Genomic DNA, 20,296 nt, shown 5'->3' with positions numbered 1-20,296 from the left:
TTTTCTTCTATTTACCATCACCACCTTTATTTCTATCTGTTGTATTTTATCTTAGAAGACTGCAAACATTAAGAATGAAAATTTTTTTTGTTATTGTAATTTCTATCTTCTCCATTTTTTTGTAAACTGTGATCACATAATGATGGTATAACATATATGAATGAGGAAACTCTTTTTAACCTCCTACAAACCCAACACTTTGGGTTTAAGTTAATCAATTCTTCCAAATTGCAAAATAGCGATACACCATTCAAAAAAAGGCATGGACATTTTCTAGATATAAAGATCCAGCCACATTAAGTGAGGTACCCCTTCAATCCAAATTACTGTCCTTCAGTGCACATATTCTAAATCACTTAACCATAAGCATTATGTTTTGGCTATAAAGCCACCCTGAAGCTCCCCAGCATTTCTACAATGCTGTGACAAGCAACTCCATAACGTCCAACACTAAGGCACACAGGCCTTGACTGTGCTCAAATCCACAGGATCCTGCAGGGGATAGCATGAATTCAGACTGCAGCAAGACCCTCATATTGCCAGGAGTTACCAAAATATACCCCAGAAGATGGAGTGAAGGGAGCTCACCAAAAGGAATTGACAAACAGAAGCCACTGCTTATCAGATGGTTTCATCACTCTCCCACAGGATGAGGCTGAACATACAAAGGCTTTCATGTCAGCCTGGTGATCCTGAGCTTCAGACAGTTAACAGCCTTTCAAAACCAAGAATTCTGGTCACTGTGTAGCCTTGCATTTTGCCACTATATTGTAACCCACTATACAGCTGTCCATAAGACACCTGCAAGTTGATAAACAGGTACAGGGCATTCTCACTCTAGGATCAGAAGGCCTATTGGGACACTTCATTTTTAACTCTAGGTCTTGATTCTCCTTCTGGGAAATTTGAAAGAACCTTTCATTTGAAGTGAGAGAGTTACTCACTCTTGGCAAGTGCAGACCAAGGTGACAAAGAAAAATCTACCTATGGCTACAGTCTGAAGGTGAGCTAACACTTCCTTTGACTGTCTCACTTTTGCACAACCCAGTCACCACAAAGGACAGGGAAGTTGTTTCTGGTATTCACCTAAAATAATAAGATAAAGCATTTATCACTGAAGCTCTGTGGAACTTCCACAGCCACTAACAGCAATTCCTCCAACTGAACTGTGCGAATACGTTTTGTGAACTCTGGATCATTAGTTTTTCCTACAAAAAAAACACAGTTAAAAGCAATAAAAAGCAGACCAGTCATCAGAACATCTACTGTGGCACCACCGTTTGGTGAGGACACGCTACATGAGACATGAGCACACTGCAGCACCTACCATTCTTCCTCTCGCTGAGTGGGGGGAGGTTGGGGTTCCGGCCATGGTGGAGGCTGAGGGTCAGCTCGGGCTGCAGGGAGAGCTCCTGCAGCTCATTGGCAACGGCCTCGCTCTGCGGGCTGGGGGCCGCCGAGAGCGACACCAGCACCGGCTCGTCGTCATTTTCGCCAGCCCCTCCTCCGTCCAGCCCATTGCCAGCAATGACGGAAGGGGGCAGGCACACCACCCCGGAGAAATCCACTTTGGCTTTCGTGATGGCAACCTGCAAGACAAAACAGCAAAAAATAGACCATGAGTCTCAAATGAGAGTCTTAGCCATATATCCAGTCCATCATGGTGCCCTCCACACTACAGAGAAACAAGTTGAGTTTGTGTGACCATCATCAGTTGAAATCCAATGAAACTTGCTCAACGTAGCAGTTTAAAAATGAAATAACCTCCAACAGCATCACCACAGAAACCACTGATGAAACTACAGATTATTATAATTTTCTTAGAAAGCATGAGAACGTTCTCAATTTTTGGTATTTTAGGAACCCAGTCTTCACTCCAGTGAAGTCAGCCTATTTGGAACCCTGCTGAACTCTTGACTACTGTCCTTTATATCAACAATAGTGTTTTAACAACAGTCTGTTTGAAATCCAGTCAGGTAAAGTAATCCTTCATAATAAACCTGGAAGGACAGCTGAGTACCACAAATGAAGATCTTCAGATAAAAATCAACTGCATGTCAAAAAATAATTCTCTTGCTCCATTCTGTCCTCCCCATTCAGAATCAGTGAAAGTGAATAAAAGAAAAATATTCCACATATACAAAAAAAACTCTTGTGTCTTAAACCTCAGCTACAGTAACCAAAATGTGCAACATATAAAGGGCTTAAACAAAACAAGTAATTTTAAAACGTTTTATTATATTTCTATAATTCTTTAAATAAGTATTCAAAAGCCACTTCTTCTATGTTCAAATTAAAACTCTTTTCTGTTCAGTAATTTAAACAGAAACAAACCAGCTGTAAGTCTCCAGTGAAATGGTTACTGTGTCAACATTTAAACAATAATGGACATTATACAAGGGCAATCATATTTGGTTTTGATTAATGGGGACGGAAGTCTCCTGCTCCTTAGCATTCTGCTGTTTCAGAAGACTCAGCTGCACTGTTGGAATTTAGGAAGTAAAAGGTACTTGGCAGATGCTAACCTTCAACTTTAAAAAGATGCAGGTAAATTAAAGTCAAAAACATCAGGGTAATCCTCCAGAAACTGATCAAAAACCATAAACTGGAAACAAGGATTTTAGCAATACAGATTTTATTAAGTATTCCCAACTTAACACTCATAATTAACCTGGATGAGTATGACAACATCCACACATCAATGGCTGACAAAGGAGCTCAAATAGTCACTTTCTCCACTTGCATACTTCAGTTGATAAGCACCATTTTTTCTGTAATATCTAGAACAAAGTTATAAGTGGTACAAAAACTTGTTTCAAAATGTTTTTTCAGTGTATATTTAAGACAACAATAAAATTCACTGGTAATGAAAACATGTTATTTCATCCATGTTGTCATACATTCATTCCCAGGACCCTATGTCATGATCCGAAGAGAAGCAAAGAAAAGAAGGGTGGAGAAAAAAATTAGAAAACAACAAAAAACCACCAACTGAAGCTGGTGCTTGTTAAAACAAAACAAATGAGACTGAGCCAAACCTTTCTGCCATATGAAGTATTTGCTTTTACTTCAGTTAACATCTGGCTAGAAAGTGCCTACTCCTTCCTTGATATTTTTCCTGTCCAAAGTAAATATAAAATCATATCTATTTGAAAGCAAATTGTAACGGTAATCTGCAAAGAGAAAAAATTGGTTTCATGCCCTTATCTTAATAATGGACAGAGAAAACCTGAAAACACATACCCTTAAACCATAGACTTAAAAGAACAGAGTTTGGTACACCACAACAACCTGTGCAAAGGCTGTAAAGAGTTAAACACAAGCAAGAACAGCTGGCCTGAGGCCCTGTAGGATGGGAGACCTGTGGAAAGGGGCTAAACGACAGAGTAATTGCCCAGTCAGGAGCCTGGCTGGTAGGGGCTGCTGTCACCAGTTAGAGGAGCCAAAGCCAGTGTGCCTCATGGAAGGAGAGGTACTGGAGACATGACACCTTGCCTAGCTCCACATGGTGGGCAGCTCATGCGGAACAACAAGTGCAGCCAGGCCTGAAATCACTAACAGGTGACAGACACATCTAACACTCACCCCCACCAGCATAGGGAACAGCAGGATTCTCAACCTTCCCTCCTCAATCTACCCTGGAAAAGAAAGATTTTCTTCTTCTTCTCCAAAGGGAAGAAAACCCCTTGAAAAACCCTCAAATATGCAAAATCTGCTCCAATAAGGTAAACAGCAAATGTCCTTAGGAACTTCGAACATACTGGATTTTCTTATCAAGAGGAATTTATAACCTACACGATGAAAATCCCATTTCAAACACCACGTTAACAACAGTGTTGTAAAATAGAATCTATTTCCCTGATCAGTATATTGACATTAGGCAGACTACTGAAACTGTATCATTTATGGAAAAGCAGGGTACCAAGTAAAAGGAGTTCAGCAGAGCCAGCTACAGCACAACAAGGAGCAAGAGACCCATGCTCACACACCCTTTTGCTATGTGACCTTGGGCAATACCACACCAAAGTGTTAATTGGTACTGAGATTATAAACCAGAGTTTCTCCATTAAATTGTCCAATGAAATTTCATCACAGCAGCTGGACTATCTAAAATTGCACCTGGACCTGCACATTGCCTAACTCATGCAGAAAAAGACACAGATGGAAGGTATCTTAATCCTAGTTGGCATGTCAGTCAGTGTTTGTCCCACATCAAAAGAACACAGCTTAAGCAAACCATGGCTTGACACTCATTCCTGCTCTGCCACTATGTCCTGAATTGTGCTGAAGTGCTGTTTGTAGAGCCATACTGTGAATTGTATCAGAAAGCTGATTTAGCTGAAATGGAATTTTCATCTGGATCAATTCCTCTATACAAGGCATAGTTGAACCAGCATGGTATAGTGGAACACCACCACAAAATTAAAAAAAAAAATCAACAATTTGGACAACAATTCTGTTAGTCCAAGTAGAGCTGCAGCTCAAAAGGAAACAAAACTGGGATAAACCATTATGAACAATTAAAATGCATTTGGCAAGCCTGTCTTCTCCTTCCTCCACATCACCTCCCACTTCAGGCCAGCACAAGACTCTGCAATGACAATAAACCAGGTGTAAAAGCCAGTTTTCTGGTTCACACTCCAGCTAAGTTGGGTCCCTGGTGCAGTTCCCTGTGCAGCATCACCAGCATTTGCACCAGGGCTTCATAAGGACAGAACCAGCTGATACCATCAGTACATCCAAACATCCAGCCTCTTCCAAGAGAACTCTTTTTCAGATCAGTGCCAAGTTTTGGTATGGAACACGTCCCCACAATTAAAAAAAGAAAAAAGGCATCCAGTCCTCAAGACTACAATAAAAGCTATAACTGGATGAGTTTGATTTAAATATGTTCAATTACAAATCTGATGAGGGCAGAGAGGGATTTGAAAGATGCTTTGAGGATTTATAAACATTCATGCCACAGTATTTGGATGTCCTGTGAAAGATGTGGAATCCTTCCCTGCAAACCAACATCAGGCTGTTTCTAGACTTCCCAGACAGTTATACCACTCTATAACTGTCATTATAGAATGATCAATCAGATAGTTGCACACATTAATATCTAGAACCTAATTAAAATTTTACAATGTTTGTTTTCCTGTCATTTCCAACCAGACTAGAAACTTTCCCATAAAGAAATGTGCCACGCCATGATCTTTAAGTGAGTCACCCAGAAACTGATGGACAGTATTAAGAGCTAGTATTTCTTATCCTCTATAAGGGTTTCAGAGTAAGTACCCTCTAGGATTTGTATCTGTTGCCTTACCAGGCAAAAGCTTTCTGTCATGGCATTTTTCTACTTTTAGGCCAGCTGCTTCTGGGACAAGAGTGGCTGTGATGCTGCAGATGTTCTACAGCAGCAACATCAGCTTAAGCAACCTTTAAGTCCTCCCCTGTCCAGTTGCTCACTTCTGACCCCACACTGCCCGTTCTTTGACTGGGGAATCTATTTAGCTGAAAACTAGACTTTATTTCCTGGGTATTCAATGAAATCAGTTCCCCAGACCATTGCCAACTATTCACATGGCTGTGTCACCATAGTGCATGTGTCCATATCCAACATAAATGTTGGACAGATTAAATCATTTAATAATGCCTTGAGATGACTGCTACCAAAAGTAGCCGTCCTGATTTCTTTTTTACTTTCTTGTGCCTTATTCTCCTTCAGGATAACCAAGTTTTTTTGTGGCTGGCTGTCAAGTCCCTCGATCTGGTTCAGCCTGTGCTGGCTGACAGGAGGTGAGGAATGAGCAGGCTGGACTGCTCCTTTTGTTGGCAGTGCCATTTTAGTGTCTAACCAGAGGATGTGGTTGTATGATACAGCTAGGTTGGTCTAAGCTGGCTCTTGCCAACAGGAGAGGTCTTGGATGCATGCCTTTGTTGCTTCCCTGTGCCAACATTGGTGCTTGTCTGCCCTTATGATGGGATGATTAATGGAGCTAAAATGACAGGAAACTAATCCTAATCCCATCTCCCACTCCCAGTTTACTTTTCACTAATTTACTGTTGGTCAGAGAGGTTTCCATACCGTATGTGGCTATTCTGTTTCCCTCTCACCTCATGGACTTTGAGATATCCTTCAGTGATCTCGGATGAGCAGCTTTAACAGAAATTTCTTTAAGTAATTTTGTCATATGGTAAATGTAAAGCAGAATACTGTTTTTACCAATGACTAAGTTAATCAGGTTGCCTGTGTGTTTACTGTGATATGGTATTGCAATGGCAAGAGGATGCACTTAAACAGCTACCATGTAAAACAAGCTTCAGAGCAGTTTAGTCTTTGTAGTTTGCAGGTTGCATAAAGGCAATATTTTTCAGAAAATTCTCTATGGCTATTGTTCTTAATGTTATACCTTGGGCAAAACTGACTCTGTCTTGTTTGTCTATCTGAAATTGAAGTGTTTAAATGCTTTCAGAAGTTAGAAATGGATAAAGATTAGTTATTATTTACAAGCAATGTCCACTGTTTCTCTTGAGCAGATCTGTTTCCTTCCAGGTGTCATGGTTCATGCTTGTATTGTTGTGACAGTGGTTTGTGTTTTATAGCAACATAAAAACTCCTGGCTCCTGAGAGCATGCTCTTGCCCCTGCACGATTTTGGAAATATTCAAATACTCATGGTACAATTAAGATCTTGACACTCAGTATTTAAATAAACCAAGGAACATCACCCTTCCCATACATGAAAACTCAATAACCAGAGTAAAACGTAGAGGAATTTTAACTTAGAATTAAAACATAAAAGAAATTTTAAAATAAGTGAGTAAAAATCAGAGAAGCACAGGGAAAAGAACACAAAACACATGCAATTCCCAAATCAAGAAAGGACACCTCTCAAAACAGCTTTCCCTTGTTTGCATTATAGGACCAAGTTGCCAGGGCAATAGCAATTTCCTACTGATTTAAGAATTGCTAAGCAACCTCCAGCACCTAACAGCAACAGCATGTGTGTGCAGCTGGGCTATTTTGAGTAGACAGGGCATTTTTTTATTTTAAACTTATGAGCAGCCTTCTGTTAAATTATCATGCCAGCCCAGATCAGCAAGCCAAGAAGCAATCTTGGAGCAAAGATGCTTTAAGTGGACAAATCTTTGAAATGAGTGAGAAGACTGGAAGAGAATGCCATGACATGCCCAAAAGCAATTACATCCCCCAGGTTACCACAACCTAAAAGAATAACCCAGGAGAAGTGAAGTTTACAGCAGGTGGAAGCAGAGGCACTACACTAGCTTGAGAAGTTATAGCAATTAGAACGAGAAATATTTTTAGATTTCGGAGTCACCAACAGGAAAACCTACAAAGTTGTATTAAAAAAATTATTTCACTTCCTGTCAGTCAGCTTAACTCAGGCACACAATTGTTGGCAGAATTATTTCTCCAGTTAATTGAGAGCCAGCATGATGACATTGTCCATAAAGAATATACAATAGAGTCATCAGTGAGGCAAACATGACAAGGACTGTATCCTGGGAGAGGTAAAGTCTTGAGGACTTCTTCTTCAGAAACCACCTTAAGTTAAGAAACGAAACTATGCAGACAACTAAAAAAAGGCCACCTTAGATTATGAAGTTTTATTTTAACACACACATTCCACATGCATTTGACTTCTGCAAAATGAATCTGTCATCAGCTTCCTTCACTTACACAGTAATTGGGAGCAGGGATGGGCAGAGGGGCAAAAGCAGCCAAAAACCAGTCAAAATTCATTCTGCATTAGAACCAGTGATTCAGAGGTGTAAATTGTCTATTTTGCCATGATCACAAGCCACTGCACTGCAAAGCCTGTATTATAAAGGCAAAGACTGCCACACATGGGAATGAAGACACTGGTAAAACACAGATGAGTACGACTTTATCTGAGCTAAAGAACTGAATCCATATGTGTGCTGTGCCGATAACACTGAAGTAACAGAGGATATCTTTGAATCTTCACTGTCTCTCTCTGCTACCACTTCCAGCAAATCTAGCAGTACAAGAGCCAAAATATGCTTGGGCCAGCAAGAAATGTTATCAAACAAAAGGCATGAACAGCTGTATAGAGATAGGAGGACTTGAGGGAGAGAAGATGCACATCTAGTACAAAGCAATCAACTGCATCGACAAACACAGCCTTGCACATGATTTTAACAACCACTCATCAATTAAGGTATTTCTCAAGCCCTAAATATTTCCTTCATAAAATATTAACATTTGCTTCACTCCATCCAGCAGTGATAGAAAGTTTTTAAGAGGTCTTGGAAAATCATCAATAAACATTAATTTCTCAAAGCCACAAATAGCAAGCTAAGAAATGCAGTTTGACATTCCAGCTATGTTTTAAGAAATATTTTTCATTCTTCAATATGTATTTGGAGGAACTTTGTGGCTTTCAAGCCCATGGAACTTTGGGTACACAAGAACTGATAATACCAAAGCTAGTTTTGAGATTAGCAATTATATTTAGAACAAACAATCCTCGCTGGAAAAAAAAAATGAACTCTCCACAAATTTCTGGAGTTCTTACTTTAGTTCAAAGCATGAATGAGGACAACATCCTTCTAATTTCAGAGGATATTAAGCCTCAAACTGGTGAGGTTCTTCATAGACACCTAATTCTCTCCTACCTCTCAGTGTGTTGAATAAATGGTGTAGTTTGTGAGACTAAAGATGATAGCTACTGAAGAAATAACAGTTTTTGCTGAAGTTCAAAGAACAAAAGAGCAAAAAAATTGTAGTGTTCAGGTGACGTGCCAGTGGGTACACTAATGTATTTTAGGCCTTGGTCACGATAGAGTTCAACACCATAATTGAAAGAAGAATTCAGCCTAGTGCTATGAAGCTGATGGTTCCTGCTGCTTTCCTTTTGTCTGATCTAATGACTGTGCACCCACGGGGTGACTCAGGTCAGCCGAACCAGCAGACGATGCACTCTGTGAAGCATCAGAAACCATTTTTTCCCAGATCAGTCGGCTGGCTGGCTGTGCCCTGTGGCTGCACAATCACCAGCTCTGATGCAAAGAAAGAAGCAGGAGTGCAAGGCTGTGCAGAGGTTTGACCTGCCTTTGCAAGAGCAGCACACTGAAAGATCAACTTAACTGTAATGTCAAAGAGCACATTCAAATATCTAGCAGCAGTGCCAACTTAGGCAGCCTGCTACACATTCCCACTCTCATACCTTCCTCATTGTGAGACCAGCATAAATCTTACAGAGACAGCATGTACTGGACCAGATGAAAAATAATCTAGAGAAAAACACTTCTTTCCAGGAGGATGTGTTCCCCAGAGTGGTTCACCATGGCCACAAAAACAGCTATGCCAGCAAAACAGAGGGAGCTGAGAAAGGGAGCAAGCTGTTTGAGCCTGCACTGCTGCCAAAGAAATGCATGATGAACTGCAGTGTGTTTAGAACAGGATTGCCTGCTTTCCACCACCTTCTGACTGGCTGGCTTCCTTGCAATCACTGTCTGATGCATCTTTTAAAATTTCCTTGATGTTAAAGGCAAGCATTGCTCCTCACCCCACAGGAGCAAGCAGTGGAAGCAATGGATTCAGCCAGCAAAGGCATGTGGCAGTGGATGCCAACGACGGAAGCAGGAGGCTACAGCAAACTAGGAAAGGGAATGCCGATGATCTGCAGCCAGATGTGAGCTTTGACTTGGAAATTCACAGCTGAACAAGTATGAAGGAACTCTTGATGAATATGGATTTAGAGCAGACTGGGATGAGAAAGTCATTGGACAAGAAAAGCATAGGAAGTAAGGCCTCAGAAGAAACAATACTTTCAGACAGAAGAATTGAAGTTTGGGTCTAGAAGTGAATGACACAGAGCATAATAAAGTGGTGACTTAGGCAAGGCAGGAAAGACAGCTCAGGGAACAAATCTAGACTAAAATAAAAGCAAATAAATTTTTTAATTTATATGTTTTTAACAGAAAAGGAAGAATTAAAACAAAGATAAAGTAGTTACATTTCAGTCAGCTCAGTTCCTGGCACAAGCACTCACTGCAGCACAAAGCAGCAGGCAAAACTGCAAAAACTTTAGAATCTTAAGGATTTTTTGGCAAGGTTTTTTGGCAACTTACTTTTGAGTGTCAGGAAATAATTTTACAATTTATCTAACTCAGTCTGAACACAGGCTGTGACTGAGATTGTATGTCCATATTGTATCACCACACCACAATTTGAAATTCTCATCTTCTCTCCTTCAAGCAGTGACTCTGCAGCCATAGAGCAAGTCAATTCAGCCTGCTGTTCTGATGGGAAGCTACACCTTGAAACATGCTTGTTTGCCCATTGTGATGGCAATCTGAACCCTGCAACCATAGCTCCCTCAGATTTCATTAAAAAATAAAAAACAAACAACAAAAAACCCTTAAACCAACAAATAAAGAAAAAAGAAACAGGGAGCAAGACCCACTGAAAAATGACAGCTTTCAGTTACCTCATGTGAAGTACAGTGTGAAACCAAAGCCTGAAACAGTATCCAAGAAGTTTTCTGACTCCAGTGACATTCTTTAGTCATGACAGTATGAAACTGTCTAAAAATTAAACCAATCTGAATTGGTTTTGTCTCTCCTCCCCATCAACAGACAACGGGTGTGGAATTCAAATTTCTGTGCATTTATCAGCATCTTCTAATGCAGCTACCCAGCATGACATTCATTAAGTGGAAGGCCCAGGAAGAGATTTACTAGATATTCTGTTCCCTTTTCCCTTACAATAGCTGACTTTCCACCCTTGGACTTCCCCACTACTGAAAACAGGCAAGAATTTTCTTCAGTGATTCACAGAGAAGCTAAGACCAATATTATTGCCTTGTTTAAGCTAACCAGTTTATTGAAAAGAAGTAGCAAGTACTCCATAACATGGAAATCTAAACAACATGAGCAAAGCACATGGTATAGGGATGGGGGAAATCAGAATTGTTGCTGTTCTTTGCCAGTTCAAAGGATACCAAATTCAACTGCTTCTTTCTATAAAAGAAGTCTTGCTAAATGCTCAGCAGCACAGAAAAGTGCACACGTGTGCTGTTTATACTCTTGACACTATTAAGTCCTTGCTACACAGCTGGACAACACTAACACAAATTCAAAATATTTTATCTCTAAACAATACTATCCCTCACTTTTAGTGACTACAAGCAATTTTCAAGTCAAAACCTAAGAAAAAAAGGTGCAGACTAAAGACAGAAAATGAACACAACACATACCTTACTCACAGTTCCCACGGACAAACCCAGCTCACTTCCATGCCAGCAGCTCTCTCCCTAGTCACTGAAAGAGAAAACAGGACGCAAATATTCAGAGATTTCAAAACAAACAACCAAACACAGCCCATTTTCTCCTTTAAGAGTAAGGTGCAAAGCCCTTTATCTGGGATTCTTTTTTAATAGAATCTTTAATTCATTTGGTACACACTACAGAAGCTGGATTGAAATACCATCAAGACTGCCACACTGGGATACACACACCATGTTACTTGCAGAGAAGAACTTTTATTTTAGGACTGCTGCTTTGTCAGTTCTGAAGAATGCATTGCTTGAGGTCTACTAAGGCAGAATATTCACCAAATCATATACTCCATTTTCTAGTTTCTCTACTGAAATCATTCTTAAACACTGGACAGTAGAACTTGGAGACTGTTATAAATAGTTTATTACAACAGGTTATGCACCCACACAAAAACGGGGAAAAGATAAAAATACATTACAGACATCTGTCAAGACAGCAACAGGAATCCCATTTTGGAGGAGGGGGAAAAGAATCACCCCATGCACCTTAAAAACTCATAAATGTACTGAGGTAACAGTCCATTTTCTTTGGCAATGCAGTTCTAAAAGGCATACCCAGCAGCACCTAACTAGAAAATAATTACTTCGGAGCCTGTGGAAGACTGTTGCTTCAAATGGCAATAAAAAGGGTCAGAAGTTGCCGTATGTTTACTCCTACTTCCTTAGCCACCTTAAAAAAAAAAAGAAACACATCATAAAAGTTTCCATTCCATTTCCTCCTCTGAGTTTTTCAGACTTTAGGGCTTCCTAGACATCAGAAGCACAGAACTGCAGTCAAGATGCCGTGATATTTTGTCAAGAAGATAAAATAAAAAAGAAAGAGTCACCTCCCTAAATGCGAACTTCAGACTAGATGGACTTTGGACATGAGTATTAACACAGTTCCACTGAAAAGGAAAAAAAAGTGTCAAAAATAGTATAAGCTATCTACTACAACAGAACAACATCAGAAGGAGTAAGATCAGTTAGACTGATTAGTCTCAATGCCTGAATAATAAGCATAACACAAAATGTGAGTTTTCTGATCCCCAACAAATAAAAGGCTTTCATTCTGTTTACACTGTTTAGAAGGAGCTACAAGTAATGAATTGCACACCTGCTTGGTCCACTCTCCTCCACTTAACTCCACTAATTTGAAGGAGAAAGGATTTACAATACTGCTACCAAAGGAAAAAAAATACAACAAGGACACCAGTACTTCAGAAAATTCCCTTACAGAGAATGTTCCTATTTTTCCCTCAATAAAGTGTGCCAGCACACATTAATCATGGCTCTATCACAGAATCAAGGAGTCATTCTGCCACCTCTCACAGTATTTGTCATCAAGTCAATATTTAAAATTACTTACAACTACTTAATTAATTTAATGTGAGAAGCCATAATAAGTAATTATTTTTCTTTAATAAAGCAGTCAAACTGATACAACTGTAATTATAACATAATAATGATGCAAGACTACACAATGAAGCATATACTTACAATGTAATCTTTACAGAATTGCAGATCCTAGGTTTCCTAACAGGCAAGGCAAAAAGGCCTCAAGAAGTCAAGGAAAGTCTTCCACAAAGATAGCAAACAATTAACCACTGTTAAGAGTTTGCTATTCCAACATGATGAACAAAGCACCTGAGAATTTAACAAAACTATTTTGCTGAAACGTTCTTCTTGTGCTTAATGACAGCATTAAGCACAGAGCATCACAATTTCGTTGATCACAAATTATAAGTGAGTGAAATTTATCCATATATTAAATCTTGACTTCAATGCAAGTTTTTGGCATAGTTTGGTTTTGAGTGGGATTGTTACTTTTTAGTTTGCTGTTGTTTTGGGATTTTTTTTTTTTTTTGGAGACTAAGGTATCCCTGAAACCACTTTTCACAACAGGGAAATGTGGAAAAGTTAGAAATGCATTTCATTTGAAGATTTCTGCTGGCCAATCACTAATTTCCAGTAATCTTGGTTCACTGAATATTATCTTCCAATTCAGGATTGCAACAGCACTGATAAAGCTCAACAATCACCATGCTGCTCCATTTAGTTTCCAGCACTTAAGATCCATGTTCTCCAGAGTCTCAACTGAGTCAAGACAGGTCCAACAGTGAGATTTTATTAATCTGCCTGTCCTGGAACAGGGAACCTGCTCATTTTCTACAAGTGAAACCCCATAACCAGTCAAAATAATCTCTGTGTTTTCTTCAGTGCATTTTTTTTCTTGCCTTAGCTTATTTACCTCTCCTGACTTTCCAACACTTCCATTAGCATTCTCAGCTGCCTAGAGATCCCTGTTCTCCCACTCAAAACTCATGCTCCCAGACATCAGACATTTTTCTTACTTTCTCTACCAAGAACTAAAGTTTTATTCCAGATACTCTGGGCAACAAAAGGTCAACTTTTAAACTTTTAGTCCCATTTGTCAACAAAGTTCCTGCTCAGCCTGAGACAGTTAAAGTATTACATCCTGCAATTTACTGCTTGGTCATATGAACCCCAAATAGGAGATAACTGGCTTGCAATAGGCATGAACAGTCATTAATTTATTTTTTTTTCTAATATGTGTGTGCTATTAAGGTAAGAAATGCTGCAGGTATAACATATTCCTGTCGTTATTCTTATTCACTCACTTCATGAAATTTCAATCCAGCTTCAAGATGAAAAAAAACCACAAAACCCAGACACATCCTGCCTTCAAAATTAACAAGTCAAACTTCACAAATATTTAGCAGAACAGCCTTACAACCATAATGAAAGACAAGCTTTTTACTGTTCCTTCTACGCTGCAGTGAGTGAGCAAAGATTAATCTGATAACTGAAACATTTTCTGGCAAAATTCCACAGTTAAACTGCTTTTGCTATTCTTTGCCCACAGCACAATCAAAACATTCCTCCAACACTCCTTTTTCCTCTCACTACAGTCAATGCAGGCAGAACTCTACTGTCCCAGATTTTCTGAAGAAAAAATAGTGTCATCTCTAAGAAATGCAGAAGTCTCATCTTGCTGATAAACTTCTCCATCCAATGGAAAAGTTTGTATGTCAGTGTTTACATGTTCAAGCCAAATGGCTGCTATTCCAGTGATTACAATGGCTTATTGCCTTCACTGGTGACTTGGAGTTTCAGCATGCCTGAACAACACAGAAACTCACTGACATGACTCGTAACTCTGATCAGAACACAGCAGTGCAGAATTCATATCCCACCCTTCCAACACCCAGACTGTCTCTCAGATGGACGCTTTCAAAAGATTCAAGTGATCTGCTCCTGTAAATCATATCCAACAGGACATATGAGAGTGAATTTAGAGACAGTTATATTAGGCCTAACATTAACATAGCCCTACCAGTCCTCAGAGAAAGCTCTCATCTGGATGCAGGTCCATCTTGTACAGTGGAATAGAAATTAAGTTACAATGTGGCCTGTAATCACATAATTCTGCTGGGAAACTTCTTATATTGCAAAAAAAAAATCACAAGGGAGGGCAAAAATGCTTTTTTTGGGTTTTTTTAATCATTCAAGTAGAGTCTTTCAATGTTTTTTTCCAAAAGTTTCTGCCTGAAGGAGAAAAAGCTTCCCTGCAATTGACAGAAAGTGAATCCTGTCTCATCTTTGCTCAGAGCTGTACCATCACACACATAAACAATTGCAGAGCAAACGAGTTAATCATAACATGGCTATGGCTGTGTGTAAAGGATGATCTCATCTGAGTAAGCCTAAACAGGGTGTCAACCATATGGATCAGTTGTGCAATGAAGATATATCCTCAGTGCTCCACTAAACCACGGGAAGGGGAGGACTCAAGGAACCACACATCCCCTCCCCGGTGTGTCTACAACTAGTTGTAATTGCCATATATTACAGGAAACATTAATTTGAGGTTGAAACAATCTGTGATGTAGACTGTCCCAGACCAAAATTAATTTCACAGAACTAGACATTATCATTTCAGTCTCCTGTTCCCCTAACATGAAGATGATGTGTAGTCAGAACATTGATTTGCCTCACTAGAAGATGGCAAAATAGGGAAGTTTCTGCACTGCTTTATGCCAGGGGCCCTGTAGTGTGGTACATACACATTTCAATATGCACCCATGGCAAGCAGAGACAACAGCAGCAGCAACTCCTGACCCTGTCCAGAAGAAAGTTTTTCTTTCAGTGCCAAAAAGGCAGCCCCCAGTGATAAGCTGTTAACAAATAACGTGCTGGCACACGCAGCAGCTACCACGCTTCCTCTGCTGTACTCCACAAAAACTCTGCTTTTCTGGATCAGCAAGGCTCAAACAAGCTGAAAAAGGGAGCACCAGTTAATTAAGAAGGATAAGCAGAAGCAGTCAACACTCTAATTTGCAGTAGGAGAGCAAAAGCAGATGGATGGCATGAGGTTAAGGTGCAGAAATCTCCAATTAAAAGCTCAGCCTTTAGTTTTCAAGATTTAAAAAGACTTGTGACTCTATGTTAAATCTCACCTTCTTGAAGAGATGTTATCACTATGGCTGTGTGCCTAAATCCAAAATATTTCTTCAGACAAGAATAATGATGCTGCGCACACACACACACAAGAAAATGGGGGAGGAAAATGGAAAGGAATGCTGCACAAACTAAATTCATTACATCAATTTCTGAAATATAAACCAAACTCATTTAAACAATTACATTACCTCACTAAGTGACAAATTCTAAGATTTATCTGTATGGAAAATAAGTGTCTTGAACAAGAAATAGGAAAGGATCAAAGGAAGTGAAATACTGTTAGCAGCTTTGTTTCTTCATATCTGCACACAGAGTACCAGACTGAGGGCAGATTCCTGTACAAGCTGCATGCACTGCTTGCCCTCTGCAAGGACAACCCACATTTAAAAATCTGAAGGCTCTGACTGACCAGAGAGGCACATCTGAGCCTGGCAATGAAAACTGTCCTCAGCCCAATGCCATCCATTCCCCTGAAGAAGCCACTTAACAGTGTTTGCACCCAGAAAGCATTCAAAGGTTGGGAGGTAAAACATCCACATTAACCACACGCACAGCATCCCTGAAAAACTGAACAGAGTATCTGACAAAGAAATTAGTTTCTGAATTCACACAAACTCATCCATTTCATCTAACACCCACACGTAAAAGAATAATCATAGGAACAATTTTAAAGTGTTGTTCCTTTCAGCTGTAGCTCTTACTAATGCACTCCTCCACTCCAGCTATGCATTCCTGCACCTCTCCCCCATTTTTTTATTTGGGGGGGTCTGAGGGGGAGAGGAATAAAACACACCCAGATTAAAAATCAGGTCTCTAACCTGGCCTAGCATGCAGCTCCACAGACTCCACATCACTACTGAGGTGACAGCACATGGTGGGGAGGGGGAAAAAAGGCAAATGGGAATATGAGCTGTTTAAGACAGCCCCACCACTAAAAGAAATGTCTGTGTAACCACATCCTCTGTTTGCAGTCTCAGTTCAATTCAGCAAATATGTCCAACAGGAAATAATTAGATTAGGCTTTCCCAGAGTAGGTGTCTGACAGTTTGAGACTGCTGAACAATTGCTTTTTCTGCTTCCTCTCCAACAGTTTCTCAGGAAAAGACATTGACCCTTGGGACACAACTGATAAAAAAAAAAAAAACCAACCCAAAAAAACAACTAACTTTTAAGGAAGAGCTTTGTATAACTGTAATATGATTTGTTAATTATTACCACTTTTTTACATGGAGGAAGTCAACTGTACCCCTCAAAAGGAATCTTAATCAAATACTGAGTTATCAGTAAGTAAACAGATATTGAGATAGTCCAATTGTATTATCTACAACACAGGAAGGACAGCTGAGTATAGAGAGGAAAGGCAGAAGAGTGCTGGAGTTGTTATAAATTGAGCTTTTGAGGTAAAAAGCATATAAGGAGACACCCTGCACATTCCAAATGAGTGCAACAATTAATCTTGTGATAATGTTTTGACACATCATAAGAATTCATCTGCTTTCTGCTCCAACATCCAAACCTTTTTTGTTCTGATATTTCTCTCTCTAGTACAGCTGCTGTTTTCACCACCAAATACCATACAGGAATTTAATCATGGCTCAACAGTGAGGGAAATCCAGCAGGGATTGCTATTACTATTATTATTATCATCATCATATTAAATTAAAGGGTACTTTTATTGTCTGAATGTACATTTCACCTGGAGGTTCAAGGATGAAAGTCTGTGAAAAATGCTGCTGTTTTGCCATGCCAGTAGAAGTCAGCATTAAAAAAAAAAAACTAAAAAAAAACCCAAATATGCAAGCACTCCTCCTCAAACCTAAGAGTTCCCCATTATTTCATATTCAAGAGGAGGAAAAATTAAAGACTGCTTTTGGAAAAATGCCAATTTCTCCTAGTTCTACGTCAAAATGTCTTCTGTACTCCCTTTCTTTGCATTTTATTTCATGATCTGCTTGTTGCCTGAAGATTTGGAAGCCTTCTCCCACATGATGATAGGAGTGGATGGCCTCAATTAAAGAGAAATTAAAGCTGCTTCCACAGCTGCTGGAACCAGCGAACGCAGCACTGCTCACATTTTGTACAGAACAGTGTGATGCTCAAGAAGCTCTAACTGGCATTATTTCACTCTTTGCCAGAAATCACATTTGGTTTCTAAATTATAAGTGAGAAAGCAATGAAAAGGGCTCAGTAAGCCAATATCTGATAATTAAGAAGGGCAAATTGGCCTACTTGTGGAACGCTTAAGGCATTTGCTTTTAGCCCCAAGTCTTTTTCTCCTTTCAGCAGAAAGCACGAATCTGAAGAACAGAAAAGGAGTTCACAGTCAGCTTCAGATCATACACTTATTTTAAATTCTATTATTAGATCCTATTTAATCACAATTATTAGATCACTCATTAAATCACTGCAGCAAATGGGAACAAATTGGTGTCCCTGTCATTTCATATTCAGTAATGACTGAAATATTTTTGGAAATACTTATGAAGATCTAACGGCACTACATTTCTACCAGTTCAACAGTATGGACTTTACAGAAACCTAGTGAGGAGTTTTGTGTAAGCAGCAGATATATTTTAAAATCAGTGGTGGATTTGTATTTTTATTTTTAATTTTTACCTGAAAACCAACACACAAGTAAAAAACACACTTCCCATAAGTCACCTATGCCACAACCAGCCCTGATGTCAAATACAAATTTAAAATAAAGACAGAATGTTGGGATATGCACATCCAGCCCAGAATAGCTATATTTTACATTTCCCAAATATTCAGAGCTGTGTCTTCAGATCCTACCAAAAAACAAAAAGCACAATTCGGGTTCCAAGATACAGAAAATAAGCTACAGACTTAAAAAGAAACATTTTTAATGTCTTCAAAACGTGTTTTCTATGGATGGTGGGTTAAAATGCACTTTCACAGCACAGGCCCTGATGCTGTCTGGACCAACGACACCAGAAGGGGACTGCTATGAGCAGCAGCAAACCTGCAACCCTTTATTCAGCTCCCTCGAGGCTCATTTTGCACAGCAGAGCCGCGCAGAGCCGTACGAACACAAAGTTTCATGGTGCTCAGCAGGGCTACACAGAGGCAGACCACAAAGGTCTCGGGAGGATTATTTCCACTAACACACAGAACTGTCAGCTTTCATCCGCGATCGGGGGGGACGTGGAACTCCAGTCCCCTCCGCTGCACGGTGCCACAGTCACGGAGAGCGGACAGAGGCGCGGGTGTCCCGCAGACAAGCGGGGGGAGCCGCGGCAGGAGCCGCCCCTGCCCAGCGCGGCTCCGCAGCACGCCGGGGCCGGCCGCTCCCAGACCCCTGCGAGCCCCGGCCGGCACCGCCCGCAGAGAGCCCCAGAACACCGCCCCCGACCGCGGAACGCCCGGGACCCTTCTGGGCGGGAGGGGCGCGGGGCAGCGGGGACACGGCTCCGCGGGGCTCCGCGGGAGCGGCCGTGCCCCAGCGCGGGGAGGCCCCTCGGGGCGGGCCCGCGCCCACCCTCCCTCTGCCTGCCGCTGGCGCTCCCGAGGCCGCCCCGCAGGTGCCGGCCGAGCCGGCGCTCCGCGCTCACCTGGTCACGGCTCCATCTCGCCCGAGCCCGCCCGTGCCCGTCCCCGGCGGAGAAGGCGCCGCCCCCGCTCCCGCAGCCCGGCCGCGCCACCGCCGGCCGGCGCCTCGCAACCGCGGAAGCGCCCGCCCCCCGCCAGCTCCGCCAATCAGAGCGCAGAGGCGCCGGTGAGCGGCACGAGAAGTGACCAATGGACCGCGAGCACCTGGGGAAGCTAACGGGAGAGAGGGGCGTGCGCCGCCTGACTGACGGGAGGTGCAGCCAATGGGAAGGCAGGGATGAGGTCATCGTGGGCGGGGCCGAGGGGGCGGGTGCCTTCTGGGCGGGGAGGGGCGGGGGCTCGCCCTTAAAGGCGCAGCGCCGCCCTTGTGGGCGCTGTGGGATGTGGGGGCGAGTCAGTAGCGAGGGGGGCAAAGCTGTGGAACAGCCCGAGCGAGCTGGCACTGCGGGGAGCTTCGGGTTCCCTGACGAGCCGGGAATATTCCCCTTCCTTTCTCCCATGTTCCCGCCCAGCACCGCCCTCCCCTCATCCCTGGGATGGGACTGTGGGTTCCCGGCAGAGGCTGGATGGATTTTAGTGCTGCGCTCCCAATGCGGCAGCGTGGTGATTGCTCAGCTTTACCGCCGGCCTGTCGCAGTCTGAAATCGGGAGATAACATTCAGTGGGGCAGGTTACTGGAAATGAGGGATTGGCCAGCAGAAACCTTCAAATGAAATGCATTTCTAACTTTCCCACGCTTTGCTGTGTGCAAAGCGATTTCAGGAGTGTCAAAATGCCCGAGCGGGCGGCGGTGCGCGCTGCGTGCCCTCACGGCCCGGCCTGGGCTGCTCCTCCTCTTGGAGACACACCGAGCTGCTCGCTGGGGCACAGAGCCAAGGAAATAAATGGTGCAAGTGGGTGCAATGTCCGTAGGGAAAACTTCGGTTCCCTGCGGTGGGGTTGTGCAGAGAA

At 41.6% G+C, this 20,296-nt stretch overlaps 1 protein-coding gene and 1 long non-coding RNA gene across 2 annotated transcripts in view; both read right to left on the bottom strand.

Moving 5' to 3' along the window:
- MRTFA (myocardin related transcription factor A) overlaps positions 1-1,395 on the bottom strand; it is a 76,592-nt gene extending 75,197 nt beyond the window's left edge. The window contains exon 1 of the mRNA XM_064420158.1: positions 1,328-1,395. The gene's annotated coding sequence lies outside the window, so the exon portion shown is untranslated. The remainder of the gene's footprint in view (positions 1-1,327) is intronic.
- Positions 1,396-1,451: 56 nt separating this feature from the next.
- LOC135300573 (uncharacterized) lies at positions 1,452-19,473 on the bottom strand. The gene is made up of 3 exons (XR_010362390.1): positions 19,348-19,473; positions 11,231-11,294; positions 1,452-1,589 (listed from the first exon to the last, which is right to left on the bottom strand). It is a non-coding gene; the product is annotated as an uncharacterized LOC135300573 (long non-coding RNA).
- Positions 19,474-20,296: the final 823 nt, after the last annotated feature.

This window comes from Passer domesticus, chromosome 5 (genome assembly GCF_036417665.1).
Source record: "Passer domesticus isolate bPasDom1 chromosome 5, bPasDom1.hap1, whole genome shotgun sequence".
Classification (NCBI taxonomy): domain Eukaryota; kingdom Metazoa; phylum Chordata; class Aves; order Passeriformes; family Passeridae; genus Passer; species Passer domesticus.
Note: the sequence above shows the minus strand (reverse complement) of the source record. Positions and strands in the feature narration are given on the sequence as shown.